Here is a 27,509-nt window from a genome sequence, read left to right on the forward strand (position 1 = left end):
TGATGAGAAGAGAAGAGCATTCCTGGAAAGGTAAAGGTAGGAAATGGGTGGACAAGGGAGCGTTCAATGGGAAGCCAACTGGGTGAGTCAATTGCATGAGCTTCTGAGCCAAAAAGGTGAAAGCTTTGTTGTAAGATGAAGGCTAAATGATATGAGCGGAAATCAGGAAAGTTAACACCTCCCTTAGCTTTCGCAGCTTTCAATTTACGCAAGGCAATTCTAGGGACTTTGTTGTTCCAAAGAAACTTAAGTAGAATGCGGTCAGTATGTCGGTAAAAGTCATTAGAGAAGAAAATTGGGAGCATAGATAATATGAAAGTAATTTTTGGGGCAAGGACCATCTTGATGGTATCCAGCCTACCCCATCATGTGAGGTGCAATGGAGACCACTTAAGGATGACATCCTTAACATGCTGTAAAGTGGATTTTTCACACGTATTAAGAGTTATTTGGGGATCTGAGAAAAATCTTATGCCTAAATATTTTAGTCCAAACTTGGCTTTTTGAATTGAGAAGGAGGAGAGATCTAACGTGTGAGATAGGTTATTTAAAGGTAAGAATTCTGTTTTACTCCAATTCACTTTATAACCTGATAGTGCAGAGTATGCATCAATGAGAGAAAATAATTGGGTTAGAGAGTTTTCTGGATTGGTCATAAAAAGCAAGACATCGTCTGCATATGCAGAAAGTTTATATTCTCCTGAACCTATGGTTACTCCAGTTATACCTTGGGATTGGCGAATAGCGATAAGTAATGGTTCCAGAGCCAGGTCGAATAATAAGGGAGATATAGGGCAGCCTTGTGTGGTTCCTCTATGTAAGGAAAAGGGTGGGGATATCTGACAACATACAAAGAGGCCAGAGGTGCGCCATAAATTAATCTAATCCAGTTGGTAAAGTTAGTACCAAAGCCGAATCTAGACATGGTCTCAAATAGAAATGACCATTCTATGCGATCAAAGGCTTTTTCAGCGTCTAGTGAAACTGCAATGGCTGGCTAAATAGTGGAAAAGAGAGATTCTTGGATATGAATAAACATACGGGTATTGTTAGCGATAAGCCGGTTTTTAATAAACCCGGATTGGTCAGTATGGATGAGAGAACCCAAAACTTTGGATAAGTGAGTAGCTAGGATTTTGGTGAAGATTTTATAATCTACATTTAGGAGCAAGATAGGCCGGTAATTGGCAGGCGAAGTGGGGTCTCGACCTGGCTTTGGTATCACCACTATTCTAGCATCAGTGAAATTAGAGGTAACGGAGCTTGAAGAGGATAGAGAGGTATAAAAATCAAACAAATGAGGAGATAGTGTCTTCTTAAAGGCATGATAAAAGTCAGTGCTGAATCCATCCGGACCCGGGGCTTTATTCAGAGGAATGACATGTTGGCAGCCGATATTTCTTCCTTAGTGAAGGGTGAGTCCAAAATTAGGCGTTGTGCGTCAGTTAGTTGTGGAAGCGCTAAATTTGCAAAGAAAGAGTCAAATTCTTCCGAGGACGGATGAACTTCAGATTTGTATAGTTGAGCATAAAAGTCTCAAAGATTGAAGTATATCCTTATCCAGTGTTGTTGTAGCACCAGTTGATGTGACCAGCTTAACTACACGTGATCGCTCAAACTTTTTTTTAAGATACGAGGTTAATAGTCTGCCACACTTATTATTTTCCGCATAGTATTGCGCTTTGGAGTGGAAAAGATGTAATTGAACTTGTGCACTCAGTTGCTTATTGTATTCATATCTCACCTTTTGCAGTTGGGCTAGAGCAGGGGTCAGGAACCTTTTTGGCTGAGAGAGCCATAAACGCCACATATTTTAAAATGTAATTCCATGAGAGCCATACAATATGTTTAAAACTAAATACAAGTAAATGTGTGCATTTTATGTAAGATCACACTTTTAAAGTACAATAAGTCTCTGAAAATATTACACCAGGCCTTAAGACACCAATACATCTCCTATTAGGAAAACGGACCAAGTCAGGCTGCTATAGAGTCCTACACAGAAACTACACGCCAGCAGAAAACCTCACCTGAATCACGTGCTGTCCCTCACCTAACATAGAATAAAGAGACCAAAACGCATAACAAGAAGCATGCAGACAAAAACTGAATTGGAAACTGCAACAAGCCAGAGTCTCTGTATGCAGTGTAACAAGGAAAAAAGAAACATCACACATCCTTATAAAACAAATCAAGAAATATAAAATCATCAGCAGTAAAACTGTACTAACAAAAAGAACATATTTCGAAACAGCTGATGAGTGGAATATCCAATAATTAAAAACTCATATAAAACATTTCCAGATACCAACAAAATATTTCAAAATAGCAGACACAAAGATCCAGTAATGAAAAATAATAAGGATACAAAAATTTTTTTGCTCTGCATACCTGGGAACGTTTGATATCCAGGTGTCCTGAGATTGTTCTGAATTAGCAGGAGGTGGGGTGGTTTGCTTGGAACTTTCTCCTCTCTCAGTCACATACCAGCGCTCTCTCTCACACTGGCTCTCAATGACACACCTATACACACATGCTCTCAGTCACTCACATATACAAATGTTTTTTCTCTCTCACTTATATAGGCTCTTAATTACACATTTACACACATGCTGTCTATCTTTTCACGCTTACACACACACAGGCTTTCAATCACATAAATACATGCTGTCTTTTTCTCTCACACACAGACTCTCATTCACATGCTTACAAACATGTCCTCTCTTTCTCTCATTTACACACAGGCTCTCAATCACATACTCACATGCTCCCTCACCTAAATCAGCTCTCAATCACACACATACACACATGGTCTCTCTCTCTCATTTAAACACAGGCTCTCAATCACATACTCACATGCTCCCTCACCTAAATCAGCTCTCAATCACACAGACACACATGGTCTCTCTCTCTCATTTAAACACAGGCTCTCAATCACATACTCACATGCTCCATCACCTAAACCAGCTGTCAATCAGACACAGACACACATGATCTCTCTCTTACTTATACACACAGGCTCTTAATCATACATACACATGATCTCTCTCACACACAAAGGATCTCAATCATACACACATACTCTTTCAAACAAACAGGTTTTCAATTACAAACTTACACATACAGGTTCCCAATGGTAAACTTACATTCATGCTCTCTCTCTCACAGGCAGGATCTCAATCACAGACATACTCTCTTTCACATATACAGGCTCTCAATCATTCACATACATGCAATCTCTCACTCACACACACAGGATCTCAAACACACATGCTTGCTCGCTCATTCATTCACTCTCTCTCTCCCCCTTCCCCCCCGGAACTCGCGGCAGCAGCAGCCACCTCCCAACGCTAACCTCCTTCATTTTCAGCCCTCGCGGAGGCGAAGGCGGAGTCCCATCGGCCGCGGTTGAAGATTTTCATTTTCCTCCGAGCCGCGCTGCAGTCTTCTTCCCGTCGGACACTAGCGTGCCTGCGCGGGTCTTCCCGCGCAGGCACCCGATGCTCTCCACTTCCTCTTCCGGGCCGCGGGAAGAAGAGAGCACCGGCGTGCTCTCTTCTTCCCGCGGCCCGGAAGAGGAAGTGGAGAGCATCGGGTGCCTGCGCGGGTAGCGCTGGCACCCGGCTGACACCCGATGACTCCAGCGCTGGCACCCGGCTGACACCCGATGACTCCCGCGCAGGCACCCGGATGACTCCAGTCGGCGTGCTCTCTTCTCCTCCCCCCCCGCGGCCCGGAAGAGGAAGTGGTGAGCATCGGGTGCCTGCGCGGAAGAAGAGACCACGCTAGTGTGGTCTCTTCTTCCCGCGCAGGCACCCGATGCTCTCCACTTCCTCTTCCGGTCCGCGGGGGGGGGAGAAGAGAGCACGCCGGTGCCGCTGACTCCAGCTGTCCTGCCGCGTTCCGCCCGGGCTGACAGCATTTTAAGCCCGGGCGGCGGAGGACCGGGGAGCAGCTGGGTCAGCGGGGAACCGCGAAGTATGGCGACACTTGTCTGCGAGCCAGATGCAGCCCTCAAAAGAGCCATATCTGGCTCGCGAGCCATGGGTTCCCGACCCCTGGGCTAGAGTATGAGCCGAGGGAGACAACAAGTGTAGGCGTTCTAAAGTTTCTGAACAACTCTGTAAGCGTTGAAGATTTTGCCTTTGAAGGCGCCTTCTGTGGGCAGAGTAACTAATAATCTCTCCTCTGATGGTCGCTTTGTAGGCTTCCCATAGCAGTTCCTGGGAGGAAGTAGTGCCTGAGTTGTCAGTGAAGTAGTTAGAAGTTTTCTCGCTGAGAAACGTGTGAAACTCTGGTTCCGAGAGCTCAATGTTTTACATTTAACTTGCCAATGTTTATGCTTTTTCCTATTTTCTTCAGATGGATCTTTCTTCCATTTTTTTGAAGGCAGTTTTTTGGATAAAATTGCCTTTCACTTCACCTTTTAGCGAAGCTGGCAGTCGTTTGGGCTTCCTTCCTTTCTATCGGCTCGATCCAGTAAGGCCGCGGTAAAAACAGTGAGGTAGTGTCAGGCGCACCCTTCCTCCCCGCACGCACAGTTCTCTTCACTAACTCCCCGATACTCTCCTCTAATCGCATGCAAATGCATGCCGCGGCTGTGAAGCGTTAGGGAAGGGTTATGCCCGCGCAACCCATTTTACTGTATAGGCGCTGTAACAGCGCCTATACAGTATCCTGGGTGCGCTGGTACCTGTCATTTCAAATGACATTTGAAATGACAGGCTCCAGGAAGTGTAAAAAAGTTTAAAAAGTGTAAAAAACAAAAAACCTGTGTGTTATATAAAAAAAAAAAACAATTTTAAATACCTGTCGGAGGGCCGTGGGTCCAGGCGGCCGGTGGACGGCGGGCAGCCATCAGCGGCATCCGGTAGTCCCTTCTCCCTTCCTCCCTCCCTCCCCTGCCTGGATGAGCGCCAAAATCGCACGGGCGGGTCGGCGGCGGGTAGGCAGCAGCGGGGTCCGGGGGGGCAGCGGCAGCGGGGTCTGGGAGGGGCAGCGGGGTCCGGGGGTGGCAGCGAGATCCGGGGAGCCAGCAGCGGCAGCATGTTCGATCGAGCAGGCAGGTAGGTGGCAAAGTAAAGATGGCCGCCTGCACGGGAAAATCGTGCAATTGGCCGCTGAAGACGTGACGTCACACCCCGTGACGCCAAACGTCGTGACGTCACGTCTTCAGCGGCCAATTGCACGATTTTCCCGTGCAGGCGGCCATCTTTACTTTGCCACCTACCTGCCTGCTCGATCGAACATGCTGCCGCTGCTGGCTCCCCGGATCTCGCTGCCACCCCCGCTGCCGCTGCCCCCCCGGACCCCGCTGCCGCTACCCCCCCGGCCCCCGCTGCTGCCTACCCGCCGCTCCCGGATCCTGCTGCCGCCCCCCCGCTGCTGCCCCCTCCGCTGCCGACCCGCCCGTGCGATTTTGGCGCTCATCCAGGCAGGGGAGGAAGGGAGAAGGGACTACCGGATGCCGCTGATGGCTGCCCACCGGCCGCCTGGACCCACGGCCCTCCGACAGGTATTTAAAATTGTTTTATTTTTTTATATAACACACAGGTTTTTTGTTTTTTACACTTTTTACACTTACCATAGCAGCCCCGAGCCTTGCTACTTTTTCGTTTGTTTTTTTTTGCCCTGGTCCCGTCCGGTCTCCTGCAGCCCCGTCCTGTCCGGACGGGGCTGCAGGAGACCGGACGGGACCAGGGCGGGTAAGCAATGTTTTTACCCTACACTACACTACACTAACTCCTACTAGGGGGAGGCGGTAAACTAGCAGGTTAAGGCCGCGGCAGAACAGCGGGTTACGGAGGAGATAATATCAGCGCCCGTTACAGTATCGCAGGGGAATAGCTAATTCCTTCATTATACAGCTTTTTCGTTCATTTACATGCCGGGTGCGGAAAGGGTTATGCGTCTGTTTTCAGAAGCGATACGGACGCGTGAAACTGGAGACTGTATCGCCGAATTGCCTTGCGCGCCCGAATTGTGCGCTACGAGCACGTTACAGACGGGCAATCCTCGAGCGGACGATACTGGATCGACCTGTATGTGTGCAATACATCTGGACCTTGTTTCTAAGAATTTTTTATATATTTTATTTATGTAATTTCAATTTATAGTGCAAAGAATAAAAACTTTGCATATAAATATCATGAGCTAACATTACAAAAAGATGAAAGATAATCATTTTGCTCTCATTATAATGTTCTACAAATTGTGAGAGGGGGAGGATAGGAAATATTAAGAGGAGGAGATAAGAAGAAAGTCAATTACACAGTACATTAATTCAATCCCACCATCATATATAACAGACACATCCACTCAAAGCTCTAAGAGTATACTGGTTCATTTCTGGACCTTCCATCTATAAAAAAAAAAAAAAAAAAAAAGTGAGCTACTCTAGAAGATAAAACACAAAAGAATCTGCATTTAATTTAGCACATTTCCAGGGATATCTAAGGAAGAAAAGAGGTGCTTAATGCGAAATCTTCTTGACACATTTCTAAAAAACTCTTCTTTCTTTCCTAAGAACATGCCATATTCGGTCAGACCAAGGATCCATCAAGCTCAGCATCCTGTTTCCAACAGTGGCCAATCCAGGCCATAAGAACCTGGCAAGTACCCAAAAACTAAGTCTATTGTATGTTACCTTTGCTAGTAATAGCAGTGGCTATTTTCTAAGTCAACTTAATTAATAGCAGGTAATGGAATTCTCCTCCAAGAACTTATCCAATCCTTTTTTAAACACAGCTATACTAACTGCACTAACCACATCCTTTGGCAACAAATTCCAGACTTTAAAGGTGCGTTGAGTAAAAAAGAACTTTCTCCGATTAGTTTTAAATGTGCCACATACTAACTTCATGGAGTGCCCCCTAGTCTTTCTATTATCCGTAGCTTTGGCTAAGTCTAGATAGATCTGAATAGTTTCCCCCCAAAAAAAATGTTATTTATATGTAGGAAATATTTCTTCATGATAAAGCTTAAATCCTGATCATAGATAAAAGAAGCAAGTAATGTGAATATGTCAATTTTACAAGCAGATTATTTTCCCATGGAACGTCCCCAGCCATGTTGTCTGGGGACGTTCCTCCGGTCCTCTAGGTGGCGGTGGTCCTCAAAGCACACAGAGCTCTGCAATATGGACAGAGCCAACCTCATCCTCATAGCACCAGCATGGGCCTGATAGTTGTGGTATGAGTACCTGGTGCGGCTCTCCGTCAAACAACCACTGCCCCTGGGGCAAGCCTAGAATCTGTAATCACAGGAAGAGGGATTCCTTATCCACCCCATGCTCCTACTGCTTCATCTTACAGTATGGAGGTTGAAAGGACAGTACTGTCGTATTTGAATCTACCATCACCAATCTAGGAGGTATTGGTGTGCTCCAGGAAGTTGTCCACAAGAAAAAACTATCAGGCCAAGTGGGCCATATACTCAAACTGGTGCGAAAAGCACAATGTGAATCCCTTCTCCTGCCCTCTGGAACGGCTATTGGAGTACCTCCACTCTTTATATCAGGCGGGATTGGCAACTGCATCATTCAGCGTACCTGTCAGCGTGATTGCTGCGTACCATTTTCCTCACGGGGGAACCCCGGTGTCCTGCCACCCATTAGTCTCAAAGTTCATGAAGGGCATCCTACATCTGCGCCCGTTGGTCCAAAAACCGCTGGTTCCGTGGGACCTTAACCTGGTTCTGGAACAATTGATGCTCCTACCCTTCGAAACCATAGACAGTTGCCATCTGAGGTATCTTTCCTGGAAGGTCCAGTTCTTAGTCTCCCTCACCTCTGCCAGGAGGGTGAGCGAGCTGCAGGTGCTAGTACGTTACTCACCATACCTACATTTCCACAATGATAAAGTGGTTTCGGCCTCTCACCTAAACGAGACCATCGACTTGCCGATCTTCTTTCCGAAGCCGCACAATTTGGATTGCAGGCGTGTCGTGGCCTGCTACAAGGGCCATACCAGAAGCCATAAGCAGATTTTCAGGGGAGTCAGATCGCAGCATACTGTTACTGCTGGCAGCCCTCTCTGTGCAGGAGCCTTGAATGATTTCATCACCATGCGCACGAGGCTGATAGGCGGCTTCCAGAGCTAATCCTGGCGGCTTTGTCAAATGTCTGGCGGGGTAAAGGCGATCTCCTCAGGTGATAGCGAGACTCCTTTCTTCGCTTGACCAATGGGGCACTGTGTCAGATCCTTTTAGGACATCGGGAATGTGAACTTGAACTTCATAATATTGTCTATGGATCAAATGTTGATTAGTTGAACACAACAATTCGTTTACATGTACCTCAAAGGAACTTACGATCAGCCAACAAATGTTTAACAGTACCTTACAATCAGATCGGCAAAACTCTGTCAAGTTCGTGAAAGAGTAATATAAATAGCAGGTCCAAAATTAGGGAACTCTTTGCCAGAAGAAATTAGACTGCAAGCAGATATCAAGAAATTTAAGGCAGACCTTAAAACATGGCTGTTTAAATGTGCCTACTCAGAATCATGACAGCAGAAGAATGGCATTACTGTAATTCATTTTATTTTGTTTTTACTGTATTTTATCTTCTGTCTTTTATTTAATTTAAAGTCTATTTTAGTATTTATGCTTTGCTGATTATTAAGTTTTATAGTATTTGTTTATGTATTGTATTTTCTTACTTTAATTTATTGTTCACCATATGATGGTGTTACTGAAATGACAGTATAAAAAATAAATAAACATTAAACCTTGTGCTCTGGTCTGTAGGTGTAGAGGAGATGGTAGGAAACACTTTCACAGTCCCGTCTATTAGTTGGCATTTTTGCTCAGCAAAGCCAGCAGAGTCCAGCTTTCAGTGTTGCATCAGGCTCTGTGCCGCTATCTTGCTCCTCCCCCGAGCCTAAGAAATTTTTAAATGTCCACACCTGTTGTACACCTACTTTTATAGCTGCACTTTTCCTTTTTTTCCAGCTATCTTCCTCATTTTATCAAAGTTTCCCTTTTGAAAATTTAGTGCTAGAGCTGTATGTTACATTTCATGACTTGCAGGGCCTACTGCTGCTCCTGTCGCCTCTTGATGCGCCCAAGGCCCGCCACAGTAAAACATCTGCAGTGCCCTTTGACGTCAGTCCCTCATCCCTATAAAGTGTCTTCCAGGGATGCTTAGTCCCTGTATCCTGGGTAGAGTGAGCTGCCATCCTGTGTTCCTGGCCCAGCCTGCCTCATCTCTTCAAGCCCAGCCTGCCTCTGTTTTTTAACTTGTCCTTAGCCTGAACTCTGACATTCTTGCCTGCCATCCACTTCTGACCTTAGCCTGCACCTTGACTGGGACCCTACACCCTTACCAACTTCTGAGAGAGTTGCACCTAAGATCTGCCAGTCCCTGGAATCTGAGGACTCAACCCAAGGGGAAAAGAGGTTGGTATAGGTGAAGCTCCTGACCAGTCTCCATCTGCCTAGTCGCTTCAGCTGTTGAGGACCTACAGGGCCTCCCATTCCCTAAAGGTTGGGCCAACTCTTTACAAAACTGAATCCCTCTTTCCTGCACCATCTTATCAACACATTGAGACTCTGGACCTAAGCCTGAATAATGGGTATAGGAATGAGTATTTGCCTTGGAGTATGGATCACACAAGCACACTATGGCACTTGAAAGTATGCAAAGCTATTCAGAACATAAGAAATTGCCATTCTGAGTCAGACCAAGGGTCCATCAAGCCCAACATCCTGTTTCCAACAGAGGCCAAACCAGGCCACAAGAACCTGGCAAGTACCCAAACACCAAGAAGATCCCATGCTATTGATGCCAGTAATAGCAGAGGCCAATCCCTAAGTCAACTTGATTAATAGCAGTTAATGGACTTCTCGAAGAACTTATCCAAACCTTTTTTGAACCCAGCTACACTAACTGCACTAACTACATCCTCTGGCAAGAAATTCCAGAGCTTAATTGTCTGTATCATATATGCCCAAACAGACACTTCTAAGAACATATGGGGAGGAAATTGATTTTAATACATTACTGGAGACTCTGGGTCTTTTCTCTCCGTTCAGCTCTCATGAGAAGTCCCGCTGATCCCACCTTGTATCTGTATATTATGCCCTTGGCTGATGCATGCTCAGAACAATTCTTTTCCTACTCCTGACGTTTTGCCAAAATAACCGATAAGAAAAAACTACTGCGTGTTTCAGGACCACTCTGAAAATGGTAGATTTCTTGTGGTTTTTTGTTACCTGTATTCGCCATTTTGTACATCATGTAAAATATTTGACAGCAAGCAAAACACTACTATTAGATCACTATAAAAATGACCTGTAAATACTCTGTAATTCATATTATGTTTATAATCTACTTCTTAATAGATTAGTTTTACCAATACTAATTTGGGTTATGCCAGGTGTTTTCAGCTTTAACATTTGCAGAACTACTTGCAAAAGTTAAAGTTGCACTGGACCGATGCAGTCAGTCAAGGTCAAGATTTAACTGTAAAGTGATGCTCTTATTCTTTTAATTAAGTCCATTTTGTGTGTGTGTGTGTGTGTGTGTGTGTGTGTGTGTGTGACCTTGAAGCTTGCAGACTTTGTTAGAGGAAGAAGTTGTGGGGAAAGGGGGTGCTACCTAATAGCCCAAAAGCCTGTAGTTTTTCTTAAGCATTATTGTGTATCAGCATGATTGTTTTTTCAAAGCAAGCTACATGCTGACCTTGTACATATAACTGTATTTTCTCTCTCATGTGAGACTAAATTAACTCAATATGCTTTTCTTACTAATGCAAACATCTCTGGGGACCTGCTCGTGGAACAGGCAACATTTCAGAGAATGCTACTCTGGAGGTTCTGGATTTAAGCTTTCTACCTAAAAGCCTAAATTTGGCTTCCAGAACCTCCCTCCCATACATTCCTGTGTCGTTGGTGCACATATCTACCACGTCAGCTAGCTCTTCCTAGCCTTCACACCGGGACTACTCAAAAAGCTTCTTCAAAAGCAATGAGACAATCTGTAGTCACTGATGGACAAGGGCCTGGAATGTGTGAAACATGATCTGCTTTACTTTCGACATTCTCAAAACTGTATCAAGAGACTCTGCCATGGGGATTGGTGCCCTCAGACTCGCCTGGCTGAGAGCTTCACATTTCCAAACAGAAATTCAGGAATAACTCGCTAACTTGCCATATAGAAGAGAGATTTTTTTCAGAGATATAAGGTGAAGTAGGTGGTCACTATGCAATGCTCCAATAGCTCTCTGCTGGCATTCCAGACCTGGCCGCCTCATCTAGGAGGCATTTTTTCCAACTTATGAAGTGCTATCCTCCACCCCTTTGAACCTGTCAACAGCAGGTCCCATGTGCCCTTTCATGGCAACAGCGGGCCCCTAAGCCCATGACCCAGTCAACACCTGTGATAGGGTTTAACTGGATCATGGAGAACATAATCAGTATCTCAGTACTCATGCCAGAGAACCTTCCCGTGTGAGGCAGACTGCAGTTCTACATCCTCCTATAGTCCAGTGTATCTTCAGAAGCATGGGTCCACAGCTTAGTAAAAAGAGGGTATAGAAAAAATCTATTAGGTATTCCACCAAATTGACCTCTGAATCCCAGTTGGGGTCACTCGTCTCATCAGCAACTACTACATAAGGAACTCTCCTCCCTCTTACAAGTTAATGTGATTGAGTCCATTGCACCGCAGGAAAGAGGGTGGTGATGCTGTTCCAAGTAGATCCTGATTCAGAAGAAAAGGGGGGGGGGTGCAGGCCCTTCTTAGTCCTAGGGGCCTGGGACAAGAGAAATGTTCAAGATGGTTTCTCTTTGTACTTTAGTTCCCTTTCTACATAAAAGGGGACTGGCTAAAGAATGCTTACACTAGGATAAAGTTGTTCCTAGGTCACAGGAAATACCTCAGATTTGTCATGGGAGGCTGTCAGTTCCAGTATCACTTGCTGCCTTTTGGCCTAGCATCAGCCCCACATGTCTTAACCAAGTTCCTTGCTGTGGTGGTGTGGTGGTGCACCTGCACAAGCTGGGGATGCTGCTGTACCTCTTTCTGGACGCCTTACTGCTCAAGAGCACGTCTCAGATGGGAACAACAGAATCGATGTCCATGACCATCCAGATTCTATTCAGCCAGATTCTACCACTTCCACATGTAAAAATGTTATTACTAATGTAAATACCTATACCTAATGTTATTCTCTCCCTTTTCTTCTCTCCTCCCAGTTCTTTTACCTTGTTATTTGTAACTGCTTCCTTCTACACAAATAGGTTATTGAATTGTTCACTGTACACCCCTGTTATATGTAAACCGGCATGATGTGTTTGCAACATGAATGCCGGTATATAAAAATTTTAAATAAATAAATAAATAAATGTTGGAATCATTTGGGTTGGATAATGACTGGCCCCATTCCTTTCTGATTTCATCACTTTGACTGGATTTATCTGACCTCTGCTATACAGGACTTGGGCTAAAGCCTTCCTTCCATAACAAAGGGCTATCATCCTGATGTCTGCAGTGTAAGGGATCCAGATGAGTCAGCAGATGTCAGCATGGACATGTTGAAGCTGTTGGACATCATGGTTTCAAAAGTACATGTCGCTTCCATAGCATGTCTCCATTTGAGAAAAGCACAATGGACCCTTGGCTCAAAGTAGCTGCAGGCCAGTCAGTACCTACGGCACAGCATCCATGTCACAACTGCTCAGGGATTCCCTCCTTGGTGGTGGAACAATTCTAGTCTAGTCAGGGTCATCCCTTTCCAAAATTATACAGTCCAAATTGTCCTTAAAACGGATGCACCAAAGTGGGCTGAGGAGATTATGTAGAGAAACTCTGCAGCCAGAGCTTTGGTCTGCTAAAAAAAAAGTTCTAACAGATGAACATCCTAGAGCCAACAGTAATGTGGTATACTCTAATTTTTTTACATTTGTTATCCAACTTGATCATCCTGGTTCTAATGAAGAACATGCTTATCTGTAATCAGTAGAATGAAATGGCCATTTTTTCCCACCTGCTTTCCTGGGGAGTCAACTTCTTTGTTAAAGCTTAAACTTTGGAAGAGACTGAGCGGCTTACAATTCAGTGCACGTACACGGAGACTCCCCATGCATGCTTAGTAAAGTCTTCACTGAGCTCCGAGAGTTCAGTCAATGTTTGAGCCATTGGATGATGCATTATGGCTTTCATCCTGCTGTCTACGGAAGTTACTTGCTGGGCAGACTGGATGGGCCGTTTGGTCTTCTTCTGCCGTCATTTCTATGTTTCTATGCTTCTATGTTACAGGTAAACAAACTTCCTTTTTAATATGTTACAGTTAAAATCATTATGACTTCTTACTCTTTGCTCAGGACATCTGATGACAAATGTAAAGGGAAGTGATTATCCCCTTGTACAGGTCCTTGGTGAGGCCTCACCTGGAGTACTGTGCTCAGTTCTGGAGACCGTATCTCTGAAGGGACAGAGACAAGGATGGAGGCTGTCCAGAGAAGGGCGACCAAAAAGGTGGATGGTCTTCATCGAATGAATTATGAGGAGAGATTGAAGAACCTAAATATGTACACCTTGGAGGAAAGGAGGAACAGAGGTGATATGATACAGACTTTCAGATACTTGAAAGGTTTTAGTGATCCAAAGACAACGACAAACCTTTTCCGTTGAGAAAAAATCAGCAGAACCAGGGGTCAAGATTTGAAGCTCCAGGGAGGAAGACTCAGAACCAATGTCAGGAAGTATTTCTTCTCGGAGATGGTGGTGGATGCTTGGAACGCCCTTCCGGAGGAAGTGGTGAAGATCAAAACTGTGAAGGACTTCAAAGGAGCGTGGGAGAAACACTGTGGATCCATAAAGTCTAAAGGATGTGAATGAAGAGAGGGTGGCTTGCGGGAAAGACTGCTACTACCTGGCGATAATACCCTTATTCAATAAACATACATATGGTTAATGCGACTCAGACATTGCTCTATGCTTCAACGGCAAGAGGAAATGTGGAAAAATGGATTTGCATTCACAAAAACGCGGGGAGTAGCTTGCTTGTTACGGCGGTTACTACCCCAAACCAAACAAGCCTGATACTTCACTTTCAATGCATATCCATTGTAGCTCTGTGCGTCAATGGCAGGGGGGGAATGAAGAAAAGATGATTTTATATTCAGACAACAACCAACAAGGACTGAATTACATAGTCTGGGTAAACAAATAAGCATGGGTGTAGCTTGCTTATTATGGCAGTTACTATCTTAACCAATTAAGCTAGATACTTCACTTAGATGCAGTTCCAGCACTGCTCTCTACATTATTGGCAGGGGTGGAAGGGAAATAGAACCAAAAGGTTACTAAGGGTCAAGAGTAACAGATAAGTATGAGAAAAAAAAGTGTGAAAGCTTGCTGGGCAGACTAGATGGGCCTTTTGGTCTTCTGCCATCATTTCTATGTTTCTATGTATGTAAACAGATTATAAAACAATGGAAAATGAATTAAAAAGAAGAAGCACAAATTAGGCATGAACTGATGGAATATAAAGTAATCACACAGTTATACAGCAAAAAGGATAGAATCATGCTCTGTGTGCCTCAGCCTTATAACTGTCATTGCAGTGGTAGGGCTAAACAGCATTGGCTTTGGGGAAGGAGGGTTATAATTGGGACCCCTGGTCTCCCACAATTGTACAGCCATGGTAAGGGCTGTAAAATTGGGCCCTTGCCACAGCATTGGCCAATCCTGGCCAAATTGCCCTAGGAGATTTGAGACCTGTTCTCAAAAGCATTGAAGGCAGGAGGATAACAGCCTTGTAGCAACTCCGGCACGTCCTCACTCCTCCCTGCCAGGACCTGAATGGCATGATGCTTAGGCCACGATGGGAGAACGTGCCAGAATTGCTGCTCCCCCCACCTCCTGTTTCATAGTCATAGGAACTGGTAAATATGGGGATATGGCTGAGGTAGGGAAGGATTGAACCATGGATTGTGGAGGAGGAGGGGTTGAGTGACAGAGCAGCATAAGGATTGTGGGGGTGGGAGGGAGAGGTGAGTAAACCATAGGGGAAGAGTAGAGTGTAAACTGTAGAAAGTGAGGAGTTTGTGGGGTGGGGAGATGGAGTGAACTGGGGTGAATGAGAGGTTCATGGGGGAACCAGGATGAGTGAAGCGTTCATTGGAGAGGCAACTTGGTTAAAAGAGGGGTTTGTGGGTTGGGGGAAGGATTGAACTGGGGTAAGTGAGGGGTTTGTGGGAAGGAGGGAGTGAACTGGGGTGAGGTTGGGGTTTGTGGGTGAGAACCAGGTGAGTGACAGGTTCATGTGGGGAGAAAGTCAGAGGAAGAGTGAAGTGATCAAAGGGTCTTTGGAAAGAGTTATAAGGGAGATAGGAGTGTGATTGGAATGGGGTTTTGGCTTTCTTCTTCCAATATTCGTTCCCCCTCCACCTTTATTCCATTCTTCCCTCCTCTCTCCCATCTTTCTCCTTCTTCCCTCAATCTCAATCTTCCCTTCTCTTCCACCTCTTCCCATCCCTCTTCCTCCCATCTCCTGATCCCTTTTCCTCCTTTTCTCAATTCCTTTCCTTATCCCTGAATCCCCAATCATCTCCTCCTTCTTGTATACATCCCTTATCTTTTCTCCTACATCATTCTCTTTCACTCCTCCCTAAGATTTTTCTCTTCTTCCCATTCCCAGATCCCATGCTTTCCCTTCTTGCGCTTCCTTCCTCCCTAGCCCCAACCACTAAAATTCCCTTTCCTAGTGTGTAGCCAAATGGACTCAGGACCAGTGGGTTATGTGTTCTCCTGCTAGCAGATGGGAGACTGAGTCAGATTTCAAAGCTGACATCACCCTAGATATACCCCTGTAGTGACCTCAGCTCTTCAGTATCTCTCCGTTTCCTAGCAGATGCGGAAGCTATCCCCACTACTAGCACAGTGTTAGAGAAATTGCAGCACAGAGAAGAAATTCTTATCTTCACTTTAAAGAGGATCAAGCCCCTAAGGGTCCTCCCCTAGTTGAGAATTCCTGAGGTGATTTTCAATATCCCTCAGATGGTTGCCTTGGTCCAGTAGCCGGCTCCCAGTGTGGACTTAGCTACTAGAGTGGCTGAAAGGCAGCGGGTGCTTAAGCGAACACGGTGGTGAAGGTTAAGCCCTCTCCCCCCCCGCAGCTGGAGACCGTCCCTGCACACGGCCGGTAAGTGCCAAGACCAGGTAAGCAGTCAGTCCATTTTCCATCCGGCGAGGTAAAGGGGAGCACCGATCGGATTGAGCAGCCTTGGTTGGACTAGGCCCCGGTCCGGTGCTGGGGTCCAGACACATGGAGACCCTCGGAGGCGCCATCTTACGCACGGGGGGGCTTCGGCGCCATCTTCATAGCCGCGCGCATAAGTACACACGCGCATAACAGCGTGCATATCGAGGCACATTGCCTCTGTGTATAGACACACAGGTAATGGCACCGGCAGCAATGAAGCTCAGAAGGCACTCCCTTTTCACAACCTGCCACATCAGAGCCGCACAGCCTGAACTGGAGTCCTACTTGTGTCATTGAGAAGAAGCCCAGGGGGGACCAAAGCCTGGTCTTCTCAGTTGGAGGATGGGTTGAGAATTACCCTATAAGACAGCATCCCAGACTTATGCAACTCTGAAATGGCATCTTCTCCACAAGAGGGCATTTCAGTGGCCCCTAATCCCAACTCCTCCTGGGGCTTATATGGAGCCAGGGGCCTTCTCCTGGTTGGAATTTTTGCAGGGACTGCAAGCCTTCGTTCAGGCGCAGTCAGCCCCCAGCTGCGACCCGGGTGGAACCCTTGAGGCACCCGGCCCTGCTCGGGTGCCTCAAGACACGCCTCGCCTCCCCAAGAATTTCCCTGACAGGGACCCAGACACCTCAGATGATAGTGGCTCACTGGAGGATGGGGAAATCCCTCCAGGCCTGGAACCATACAGAACCATGCTTCACTTCTTCCTCCGGGATGAATTGCCAGCCCTTGTTTCCCAGACTCTGAAGACTCTGGGGATTCCAGGCTCGGACCCTATGGTGGTACCGAAGAAGAACCCCATCTTGGTGTCCCTTCGTAAGGCCTCATGCTATTTCCCACTGATGGAAGCCATCCAGGAACTGATTGACCTGGAGTCTGTTGCCCAGGAGGCAAACTTTAAAGAAGGTAAGGCCTTGGAAGCCTTGTACCCTCTGGAACCAGCGACCAAGGAACACCTGCGTTTCCCAAAAGTGGACGCCATGGTCTGCGCCATCTCAAAGCGAATAACCATTCCCATTGAGGGAGCGGCGACATTGAAGGATACTCAAGATCAACGATTAGAATCCATGCTTAAACAAACCTTCGCAACAGCAATGACACTGAGGGAGGCAGATAATTCTGGAACATATGCCGGAGAAGCGATTGAACCTGCCGCAGCCTTCCTGATGGACGCAAGCTCAGATCTGGTGCGTACCTCAGCAAGAGGAGTAGCCTCTGTAGTGGCGGCCAGAAGGCAGTATGGTTGCGGAACTGGTCTGCAGACGCAACTTCTAAGGCAAATCTCACAAGAATGCCCTTTAAGGGATCTCTCCTGTTCGGAAGCGAATTAGAGAAATTAGCCAGCAAGTGGGGCGAATCTCCAGTTCCTTGGCTACCGGAAGACAGAGGAAAAAGATCCCAGCGTCCTTCTCCCAGAAGAACTAGGGGCAGAGGCTCCCAACGCTTTTGACCCTACAGGAGTTCGTCTTCCAGGTATCTCGTCCCTCCGGAAGGTCCCAGTCCTTTCGAAACAGACAAATCTAGAGCAACAGGTCCGGGGGCAGGCTTGAACCAAGCTCCCCAATGAGAATGGGCCGACCCATCCACAGGAAGAGGAACTAGGGGGTTGACTTTCCCTCTTCTACCAACAATGGGTCGAAATCATATCTGACAAATGAGTACTAAACATCATTCAAGGAGGGTACTCTCTGTAGTTTTGCAGCATCCCTCGGGACAAATTTATATCACCCTGCCACTCCCACATCAGGAGACTGGCAGTGGAATACACTCTGACAAGACTACTCAGCCTGAAGACTATAACTCTGTACCTACACCCCAGCAAAATACAGAGCGTTATTCCATCTATTTTATTGTTCCCAAGAAAAGAGGGATCATTCAGATCCATCTTGGACCTCAAGAACATCATCTGCAGATACTACACTTCCGCATGGAGGCTCTCCGCTCCATAATAATGGCAGTACAACCGGAGAGTTCCTAACCTCACTGGACCTCTCTGAAGCCTACCTCCACATCCTAGTCCATCTAGACCACCAGCGTTTTCTATGCTTTGCAGTACTGGGACACCATTACCAGTTCAGAGCGCTACCCTTCGGCCTGGCAACTGACCCCAGAACAGTCTCCAAAATTATGGTGGTGGTTGCGGCAACACTGAGGAAGAAAGGGATATTGACACACCCTTACTTGCTGGCCACACCCTTGACTCTGCTGGCCACCTGCAGACTCTCTTCGGAAGAGAGTCTGCAGGTGGCCAGCAGAGTCAAGAACCTACTGTAGGAACTCGGTTGGGTCGTGAACACAGTCAAGAGCAGTCTGCAGCCCTCTCAGTTTTGAGTACCTGGGGGCCTGTTTTGACACTAAACAAAACAAGGTCTTCCTCCCTCCCCCAAGGAGGAGAAAGCTGATAGAGCAGTACGTGCCCCAAGATAAGGGACTATCTGCAAGTGCTTGAGCTCATGGCATCAACCCTGGAGGTCGTACCATGGTCAAGGGCTCACATGCGACCACTCCAATGTTTCTTACTGTCACGCTGGAACCCACTGTCCCAAGACTACTCAATTCGCCTCCACCTACCAGCAGAGGTATGTTCTCAGGTTCAGTGGTGGCAACAGGAAGACCACCTGAGCAGAGGAGTAAGCTTATCCCCAACGAACTGGATCATGCTCACCACAGATGCAAGCCTTTGAGGGTGGGAAGCCTACTGTCAAGAACTGACGACCAGGGACAATGGAACAAAGAAGAGGCGGGATGGAACATAAACCACCTGGAAGCTCGAGCAGTCAGACTAGCAAGCCTCTGCGATTCAGCCACAGGCTCCAAGGGCAAGAGTTTCGAGTAATGTCGGACAAAGCTACAATAGTTGCCTACATCAACTGCCTGGGAGGAACTGGGAGCCAGCAGGCATCTCTGGAGATAGACCTTCTCATGGCATGGGCGGAGGTAAACCTACAGGGGATCTCGGCCTCCCACATCACAGGGAAAGACAACATCTCAGCGGACTTCCTTAGCAGAGAAAGCCTGGACCTGGTGGAATGGGTGCTGTTGACCACAGCCTTCCAACTGATAGTAAATCACTGGGGCCCCCAGCCATGGACCTACTGGCCACAACTCTCAATGCCCAAGTCTCCAGGTTCTTCAGCCGCAGACGAGAGCCGCACTCCCAAGGAAGGTCCAATAAAACAAGAAGGTAAACGGTCAAGCGTAGCCACAGCAAACAAAACAAAAGCAAGACTGTCTGGTGTGAAAAGTGGTTCCTTTATTAATGTTATCAAAAACCAGCCCGACTCGGGCCGAGTTTCGCCTAATAGGCTGCGTCAGGGGCTCTAAGAGTTAAGAAAAGATATAATTTATAAATGTATAAATACTCTAATGCATATTTATTTTATCTATTTATTTTAACATTTTTCTATACCGTCATTTGGTGGGAACCGTCACAACGGTTTACATACAGGCACATAAAAATGAAGCTAACGTATCTTAAGTTACATAGGCGCCATTTGAGGGTCGATAACATAGTTTGTCAATAATATTAATTGGTAAGTGTAAAGATTCATTTCCAATTCACATTGTAACAGTTTGGGTTACTAGATTACCTTTAGCATTGTACTTTTACCCTTTTGCTGAGCTCTAAAAAAAATGAAACTTAATCTGATTAAAAATTACACACATTGATTTTGGCTATGTGTTTGTTGTTCAATTGTTTGCACCTGCTTTCCCTTGAGTACTATTCTCCTTTCTCTTTTTGGTATGCTAGTTTAAAAAGCCAGGTTTTTAGATTTTTTTTCTAAAGGTTTTGTTGTTGCTTTGTAGTCTCAACTCTGTGGGCATGGTGTTCCAAAGTATGGGTCCTGCCAAGGATAGAGCTCTTTCTCTTACTTGTGTGAGTCTAGCTGTTTTGACTGATGGAATAGTGAAGAGTGCTTTGTTGGCTGATCTCAGGTTCCTATTTGGGACGTGTACACGAAGGGCTGTGTTCAGCCAGTCTGCTTTTTCATTGTGTATTAATTTATGTATGGTGCATAGTGTTTTGTACTGAATTCTTTGTTCAATGGGTAGCCAGTGTAATTCTGCCAGGGTTTCTGTGATGTGGTCTCTCTTGCTTTTGCCGGTTAAGATTCTTGCAGCTGTGTTTTGTAGTATCTGTAGTGGTCTTAGTGACGTGTATAGTAGGCCCAGCAGAAGAGCGTTACAGTAATCGGTACTTGCAAAGATCAGCGCTTGGAGTACTGATCGGAAGTTGGCGGTTGTTAGAAGAGGTTTAAGTCTTCTCAGCACCATTAGTTTAGCGTATCCTTCCTTTACTTTTAGAGATATGTGTTGTTTTAAGCTTAGTTCTGTGTCAATTATTACGCCTAGGTTCCATACTTTATCTGCTAACTCTATTTTTTGGTTGTTATTGAGTATAATTGGGTTTTGAACGATCTCCGTGCTTTTCCGTTCTAAATGTATAAATTCTGTTTTCTCAATATTAATTACTAGCTCCATTTGGTTTAGCAGTTGTTTTATGATATCTAGATACATATTTACTATTTTTAATGTTTTTTCGATTGTGTCGTCAATGGGTAGTATTAACTGGATATCGTCAGCGTATATATAATGTGTGATGCCCAGACCCGCCAGTAGGTGACATAATGGTAAGAGATATATGTTGAATAGTATGGCCGATAGGGCAGAGCCCTGTGGTACTCCTGTTTGAAGGTTTATCTTTTCTGACATTACTTCTTTGATTTGTACTTGAAAATATCTGTTACTTAGATATGATCTAAACCATTTGATAGTTTTGTTACTTAATCCTATTTCATCTAGTCTATTTAAAAGTATGTCGTGATTTATGGTATCAAAGGCTGCTGAGAGGTCTAGCATCACAAGAATGTAATGTTTACCACTATCGAACCCTCTCATGATGTTATCTGTTAACGCAAGCAGCAGTGTCTCTGTGCTATAGTGTTTACAAAAGCCATGTTGTGATGGATACAGTATATTATTGCTTTCCAAGTGTTCTACAAGTTGCTTTTGTATGGCTTTCTCAATTAATTTTGCGATTAGGGGGAGGTTTGATACTGGTCTGTAATTGCTTAGATTAAGTGGATCACTGTTTTTTTTTCTTTAAGATTGGTTTGACCATGTTTGCCCCTTTTAGTGTCTGTGGCATAGTTCCTTCCTCTAAGGAAAGATTGGTTTGACCATGTTTGCCCCTTTTAGTGTCTGTGGCATAGTTCCTTCCTCTAAGGAAAGATTCACGATCTTTGTTAAAGTTGGGGATACTGTGCTTACAACTTTTTTTATGTCTATGGTTGGTATTGTGTCATTTGGATGTGGGGTGGGATTTAGCTTCTTAAGCATTGACTCGATTTCTAGTTCTGATATCTCATTGAATGTCGTCCATATCTATTACAATATTAAAAAATATTAAACTGAGTAAAAGTAGAAGACATAGATATGTGGTCAAGTAAAACGCGACTTCATATTAAACATCCACATAATTAAAATGTGGTCAAAATCATAATGCATTAAACTAAATATAACATAAAAATTGCCTTTGTCTTTAGTTCAAGTAATAATATACAATTGTTATTGTATATATCGAAACAGCAGAAAGAAATGGAGAGGAGATAAGCATATAGATTGATAGGACAAAAGTTAAATGATTTAACCAATAGAGTAATTACCATAGGTAAACTTCTGTACAGATTATACAAGAGAAAAATGTTTTTATATCGAGACAAACTAGATATTGCATTTGTTTTTTTGCTAGCAAATGTAGATTAATAATCCTGCTTCATAATATGGATTCCCACATGATTCATTAATAAGTCTGAGTAATACTTTATTAGTTTAGATGTTTTGCTGTCGATTGTATGTCAAATTGTGTATTAAAATAGAATGTATGACATAAAAAATGAATGAATGAAGTAATGACCATGTTTGTCATAATAAAATTAAGGGCTGTACTTACAAGTGGATAGAAATAAATCTTCACACACTGTTATAGTTAGGGTCCTTTGTAGAAGTATAAACTCTTTATCTGGTAAATAGTGCAACAGCATATAATTGATATCTCTTGTTTATAAACTTTTCATAAGATATGAAATATTATAGTTGTAATAAGACACTCCTGACTGATCCAAATAAGATCCAAGAGAATAGTAATTAGTTTCCACATTAAATTCAGATTAATTAAGCGAACCAAATGTATTAAAATAATCTTTAAATAAGCAGCGGTTCCTAAATGTCATTGTCCATTCGCTATAATTCAGTTGTACCTAAACATAGTACTGAACCCTAATTCGATTATTCATGTTAATTCACTCCATTTTATAGATTCCAAAACACTAAGGAATGCTATAGTAGAAAGCAGTTTAAATCCAAGCTATCCATGGAAAGAAAAAACAATAGCGATAAGGCTAAATTAACTAGACAACTGAGTTCAAACATATCGGCAAGCACTGCTGAGTGAGCTGCTGAAAATATTCTGCACATCGTGAAAGCTAAAATTACTTAAACAAGGAGACCTACATATAAATGCATTATCCTAACTTATAGTGTTCACACATATGACTGTATTTAATCTCTCAACATACCTGAGTCTAATGCACCAGCGCATCAGATTCCACTGCCATTCAGAATTGTTAAAAGGAAAGCCTCAGTATCAGTCTCTTTATACACAAAAGTTCAAAAACGGTGCGAAAGATCTCATGTCATTTCCTCTCTAGTGGCTGTCAATCATTCAAAGTTTTTCGGCTCTGCTTTAAAAGTATTGCAGTGTATATATGAGGAACAGGGTATTACGAATTAGTTCTGAGAATATATCCACTATTTTAAAACCATGTATATATCAAATAAAACATTTTCACATTTTTGTCCATCCGGATAATTAAAAAACTAAAAATCAATCCACTAGGTTAAAAAAAATCAAAATTATTGTGATAAAATGTTCCAAGATTAACCAAGATGGAATACGTTTATATTAATTTCATGTGTTAAGATTTCTTCAATAATAACCAATGCAGGTTATGAAAGGGCACATATACAAAATAGAAAAGATTATTGATATAAAAGAAAAAACAGATGCTATAGTTTTCCCATTAACTTATAACCATATGTCACACACAATAATTAAAGTTCTTAAGAAACATTGGGAGATCCTAAGTAATTTGAAGTGCTTTGAGAGTAGCAGGTTAATTGTTGCCAATAGACGAGAGCAGAATTTGAGAGATCAGGGCTACCATGTAAACAAGTATAGATAAGAGGCCAAATGGACATTGCCCCTGTGGTTCGTGCTCTGTATGTTCTGGTAACCTTAAGACCAATTTGGTCATGATTAAAGGCCAATCTATACCCTTTATACTAAAACTTTTTTTACAAACTGTAAAAGTGAAAGGGGTCGTCTATGCTGCCTACTGTCCATGTAACAATTGGCATATCGGGAAAATGATCCGTCCGCTACACAAAAGACTAATTGAGCATAGGAGTGCAATAAGTAGAAAACTTGAGGGAAACCATTGTGGACCATTCAGTTACAGCTAACCGCAAATTTGAGGATTATAAATTCCCTGTATTATATAAACCAAAATTACACTGGAGGTGAGTGGACTTAGATAAAACTCTATTGCGGATCGAACAAGAATTCATATTCATATTTAACACTGTGACACCATCAGGATTGAATCAAGAGGTTGACTTTTCAGTTTTTCTGTAACCCAAAACATTTTCTATGTGAGACATAGTATAAATTTTTTTAATCAATTTTTTTAACTAAACACTAATTTCTTTAGAATGAAGATCTTTCTTTAGAGGTTTGTTTTTAGTTTATTTTTAGTTACTAATTAATTATTTTGACAATCTATAATTTTGTACATTTCTTAAATACTGTTTCATAACTTGATTACACACATTTAATTTCATTCATTTAAATTTTTAATGCTAGTCTAGATTCCATATTAATATTAAGATACATTTTATCACAATAATTTGTTTTGTTTTTAACCTAGTACATTGATTTTTATTTTTTAATTATCTGGATGGACAAAAATGGTGGATACATTCTCAGCACTAATTCGTAATACCCTGTTCCTCGTATATACACTGCAATATTTTTAAAGCAGAGCTGAACACCATTGAATGATTGACAGCCACTAGAGAGGAAATGACAACATTAGATCTTTCGCGCCATTTTTGAACTTCTGTGTATAAAGAGAGACTGATACTAAGGCTTTCCTTTTAAACAATTCTGTTGCGTTAGACTCAGGTATGTTGAGAGATTAAATACAGTCTTATGTGTGAACACAATGCATTAGGATAATGCATTTATATATAGGTCTCCTTGTTTAAGTAATTTTAGCTTTCACGATGTGCAGAATATTTTCAGCAGCTCACTCAGCAGTGCTTGCCGATATGTTTGAACTCAGTTGTCTAGTTAATTTATCCTTATCGCTATTGTTTTTTCTTTCCTCGGATAGCTTGGATTTAAATTGCTTTCTAATATAGCATTCCTTAGTGTTTTGGAATCTATGAAATGGAGTGAATTAACATGAATAATCAAATTAGGGATCAGTACTATTTTTAGATACAACTGAATTATAGCAATTGATAATGACCTTTAGGAACCACTGTTTGTTTAAAGATTATTTTAATACATTTGGTTCATGTAATTAAACTGATTTTAACGTGGAAACTAATTACTATTCTCTTGGATCTAATTTTGATCAGTCAGGAGTGTCTTTTCATAAGATATGAATTATTATAGTTGTAATAAGTCTATAAACGAGATATCAATTATATGTTGTTGAACTATTTACCAGGTAAAGAATTTATACTTCTATGAAGGACCCGAACTATAACAAAGTGTGTGAAGATTTATTTCTATTCACTTGGAAGTGTACAGCCCTTAATTTTAATATAATGACAAATATGGTCATTACTTCATACATCATTTTTTGTCATATTTTAAAAGTGTTAAGCAACTTCAACCACCCCTAAAGTGGCCGGCTCCCCTATGGAACTTCAATCGGGTATTGACTTTCTAGCGGGAGCTTCCTTCAGACCAATGCACAGTCTGTCACTTCGCCTCTTAACATTGAAGATGGTATTCATGGTGGCAATATGTTCAGCCTGTTGCATCTCCAAACTACAGGGACTATCCTGTCGGGACCTGTTCCTTAGGTTCACCGCAGGAACGATACAGCTTCGCACTGTCCCCTTCTTCCTACCGAAAGTGGTCTCGGAGTTTCCTTCAAACCAAGCTATCTCCGGATGAACATAAGGACTCTGAAGACTCCCGCCTTCTTCGCCATCTAAATGTCGGCAGACTCCTGGTATGTTACCTGGAAGAATCTGAACCGGTGCGCAAAACGGATCACTTGTTTGTTCTCCACAGTGGAAAGAATCAAGGCGAAGCAGCCTCGCGAGCGACCATAGCTCGCTGGATCAAGGAAGTAATCAAGGCAGCCTACATAGAGGCAGGATAATCATCCATTGTACCTGAAGACTGGAGGGTGGCCATTGTAACCCCAATATTTAAAAAAGGCTCCAGGGGTGATCCGGGTAACTACAGACCAGTGAGCCTGACTTCAGTGCCGGGAAAAATAGTGGAAACTATTCTCAAGTTCAAAATCATAGAGCATATAGAAAGACATGGTTTAACGGAACATGGTCAACATGGATTTACCTAAGGGAAGTCTTGCCTAACAAATCTAGTTCATTTTTTAGAAGGAATTAATAAACATGTGGATAAAGGTGAACTGGTAGATGTAGTGTATTTGGATTTTTAGAAGGCGTTTGACAAAGTCCCTCATGAGAGGCTTCTAAAAAAACTAAAAAGTCATGGGATAGGAGGCGATGTCCTTTCGTGGATTTCAAACTGGTTAAAAGACAGGAAACAGAGAATAGGATTAAATGTTCAGTTTTCTCAGTGGAAAAGGTTAAACAGTGGAGTGCGTCAGGGATCTGTACTTGGACCAGTGCTTTTCTATATATATATATATATATATATATATATATATGATCTGGAAAGGAATACGATGAGTGAGGTTATCAAATTTGCGGATGATACAAAATTATTCAGAGTAGTTAAATCACAAGCGGATTGTGATACATTACAGGAGGACCTTGCAAGACTGGATGATTGGCCATCCAAATGGCAGATGAAATTTAATGTGGACAAGTGCAAGGTGTTGCATATAGGGAAAAATAACCCTTGCTGTAGTTACACGATGTTAGGTTCCATATTAGGAACTAACACCCAGGAAAAATATCTAGGCATAGTGGATAATACATTGAAATTGTCGGCTCAGTGTGCTGTAGCAGTCAAAAAAGCAAGCAGAATGTTAGGAATTATTAGGAAGGGAATGGTTAATAAAACAGAAAATGTCATAATGCCTCTATATCGCTCCATGGTGAGACCGCACCTTGAATACTGTGCACAATTCTGGTCGCCGCATCTAAAAAAAGATATAGTTGCACTGGAGAAGGTACAGAGAAGGGCAACCAAAATGATAAAGGGGTTGGAACAGCTCCCCTATGAGGAAAGGCTGAAGAGGTTAGGGCAGTTCAGCTTGGAGAAGAGACGGCTGAGGGGGGATATGATGGAGGTCTTTAAGATCATGAGAGGTTTTGAACAAGTAGATGTGGCTCGGTTATTTACACTTTCGAATAATAGAAGGACTAGGGGGCATTCCATGAAGTTAGCAAGTAGTACATTTAAGACTAATCGTAGAAAATTCTTTTTCACTCAATACACAATAAAGCTCTGGAATTTGTTGCCAGAGGATTTGGTTAATGCAGTTAGCTGGGTTCAAAAAAGGTTTGGAAAAGTTCTTGGAGAAGTCCATTGATGGCTATTAATCAAGTTTACTTAGGGGTAGATCTTAAAAAAGTACGTGCACGCGTACTTTTGTTCGTGCAACTGGCGCAAACAAAGTACGCCGGATTTTATAAGATACGTGCGCATCTTATAAAATCCGAGGTCGGCGCGCACAAGGCTGCGCAAAATCGGCAGCCTGTGCGCGCCGAGCCGCGCAGCCTGCCTCCGTTCCCTCCGCGTCCCCCCACCTTCCCCTATCTGACCTACCCCCCAGCCCTAACTAAATCCCCCCCCTACCTTTGTTGTGCAAGTTATGCCAGCTCGAAGCAGGCATAACTTGCGTGCGCTGCCTTGCCATCCCCTGGCACAGGCTGCAGTGCCATGGGACTCGTACCGCCCTCCCAGCCCGTCCCCGAACCATCGTCACGCCCCTGGACCCGCCTCGGACTGACCCCGGACACATCCCCGGACTTCCGACAGGCCCCCCCCCCCC

General features: G+C 43.6%; 1 protein-coding gene across 4 annotated transcripts in view; it reads left to right on the plus strand.

Moving 5' to 3' along the window:
• The window catches only part of CENPC (centromere protein C), a 526,811-nt gene that overhangs the window by 317,492 nt on the left and 181,810 nt on the right, over window positions 1-27,509 (plus strand). The window lies entirely within an intron of this gene.

This window comes from Rhinatrema bivittatum, chromosome 1 (genome assembly GCF_901001135.1).
Source record: "Rhinatrema bivittatum chromosome 1, aRhiBiv1.1, whole genome shotgun sequence".
Classification (NCBI taxonomy): domain Eukaryota; kingdom Metazoa; phylum Chordata; class Amphibia; order Gymnophiona; family Rhinatrematidae; genus Rhinatrema; species Rhinatrema bivittatum.